The 2459-nt window shown below is 53.8% G+C and overlaps 1 non-coding gene across 1 annotated transcript; it reads right to left on the bottom strand.

Annotated features, from left to right (window-relative positions):
- Nucleotides 1–337: 337 nt before the first annotated feature.
- LOC125513050 (uncharacterized) lies at nt 338–1741 on the bottom strand. The gene is made up of 2 exons (XR_015608092.1): nt 863–1741; nt 338–769 (listed from the first exon to the last, which is right to left on the bottom strand). It is a non-coding gene; the product is annotated as an uncharacterized LOC125513050 (transcript).
- Between the last annotated feature and the right edge of the window lie 718 nt (nt 1742–2459).

Here is a 2459-nt window from a genome sequence, read left to right on the forward strand (position 1 = left end):
GGTTTGGTACTATTCTGCCCTAAAAACAATTTTAGAGTTGTTAAACATGCAAAGTAAAGCCACCATGTTAAACTAGGCATTTTTCTACCCCATTTACATATAAATATTATTTAAATCCGAGGTACGGTTAATTAGTTATGAATTAAATCATTTAAACAAGTTATTTAAGCAAATTTAAACAAACATCATTTTAAACATTTTAGACATGGATGAAAAAGACATATTATGAAACTACACAAAATTCTAAGCAACTTTCATATTAAGTTTGTTTAATTTGGATGCACGGTTTGAGAGTTATTAAATGCATGAAGTTTAGGGGATTTCCTGTAAAACTGGGTTCTCTGGAAAAAAGGAAAATCGTTCAGGAAAAAAAATACAGCATGGGCCGAAACTGGCTGGACCCAACAGGAGGGAAAAAAAACAAAGGGCGCTGCTCACTTGGGCCACGGCCCGCTGGTGCAGAGGAAGTGGCCGACAAAGGCGATGATGGGCCATGCCCAAAGGCAGAGGCGAGGGGAGTCGTTTCTGGCGCGGGGTCAACGGGTGGTGTGTTGACGAGCCATGTGCTCATCGTCTCCCTGACAAAACGAGGCAGCAAGGAGCGCCGGCGGCGGATGTGGGCACAGGGAGGTGCGGCTCCGGCGAGCAGGGCCGGAGACGGGGCCGTGGAGCGGCGCGGATCCGGGCGCTAGACGGCGTCCCAGGTAGGATCCGAGGCGAGGCAGGGGAAGACGGCGGCGACTGCTGCTTGCGAACATGGCGCCCATGGCTGACGAGAAAAAGCTTTTGTGAGAGAGAGTGAGAGAGAGAGAGAGCTGGGAAGAAAGGACGGGGAGGAGGCGCTGGGGCGCTGCAGACGGACCGGCCTTGGAGCACTGGGGCTCGAGGCGACGCGCATCAGGGAGGCAGGAGGCCTCGGGTCGAAGACGGCGGGGCTCCGGTTGGTCCTAGAGACAGCGCAAGGACGATGGGGAGGAGCTGCGGCGAACTTGAGGTGGATCTGCTGGGGACGGACCGGATTCAGCAGCTGCAGGCAGCGGACGTGACGAGGAAGGCCATGGAGTTGCGCTCCGGCGGCGGTGGTCAAATCCATGGCGGGGACGGGGCTTCTCCTGTGAAAACGACAGGAGAGGGAGGTTACACAGAGAGGCAGGGGAAGAAGGAAAACGGGAGGAGGAGCAGAAGAGAAGGGAGACGCGGGACGGGGCAACTCCGTTGGGAACTGGCCTGGTGACTCGCCGGACGGCGACGTTGAGGAGCTCGGGATCGAGCCGAGCTCGGTATGGGAATCGGGCAGAAAGAGGCTGATTGGTCGGGCATGGAAACTGAGGAGGAGCGGGGGTTTGTGGGGATCGGTCGATGGATTTTGGATCGGGCATCTGGCTGTTGGTAGGTGGGGAATGGATCCCGAGGGGAACTGGCTGGCGGCGGCTCGATGGGACAAGGCTCCTAAATTTTAGGTTTTGTCCGGTTATATAGGTAGGGGATTATATGTTAGACTATTTGGTCCCTTCAATAAAAATTGAACGGTCCGAGATGAATAGGTTAGGTAGCCCAATAAACAAAACGGAGATGTTTTGTAGACGTTTGGGAATGATCCGGATCCAACGATGACGACTTCCCGGTTCGGGTCCGGGACAGCTCTCGGACGCGCGCGCGAGAAGGGCCGCGGGCTGACGAGAGAGCTTAGGCTAGGCCTGGCGGTAGGTAGTGGACTATGCAGAAGGCCTCGGGCTGAGAGAAGAGATGAGAGAGAGTGGCCCGGCGACTGTTTCCGGAGACCGAAAATGTCCGACGTGTGCCCGGCTATAATGCCGCTATAGTTTAACGGTTGTGCTATCAAACGACCTCCGAATGCGATGAAACTTGACAGGTGGTCTATCTACACTATAATAAGACCACACGCCAACTTTCAACCCAATCCGAGAACATTTTCCGGCCACTTATAAAATAATATTTCGGACGTGCCGCGGGTGCGTGCAAGGGTGTCTAGACTCAGAACGGACAACGGAAGGAACAGGGAGGCCGGGACGGATGCAAGTTTTGAAAACATGATGATGCAATGCACATGATGACATGACAATATGCAACACTCAAGCAAATGACAAGGCAACAACAACGAAACACCGGAAGACACCTGGCGCAACGGTCTCGGGGCGTTACAGTTGCACAACCTGCTGATAATGTCCTTGCTGATACGTCTGAACGAGCTGTTGTGTGGGTTGTTGCGGAAAGTGTTGCTGAACCGGCACTTGCTGTGGAGTAGTATGAACACCATGCTGCAAAGCTCCACCAGCAAACTGTTGATGTTGCAGCTTCTTCTTCTTTTTACGTTTTGAACCGGTTGTGCCACAACCCCCCCCCCCTGGATGGAACTGCGGAGGGGCGGACGCCCCGGTTGGTGGAACCCCATACATGGGAGGTTGTCCTCCGGCGGCGGCCATACCGTACGGCGAGAT

This window comes from Triticum urartu, chromosome 6A (assembly GCF_056163025.1).
Source record: "Triticum urartu cultivar PI428250 chromosome 6A, HENAU_Tu73, whole genome shotgun sequence".
NCBI classification, from domain to species: domain Eukaryota; kingdom Viridiplantae; phylum Streptophyta; class Magnoliopsida; order Poales; family Poaceae; genus Triticum; species Triticum urartu.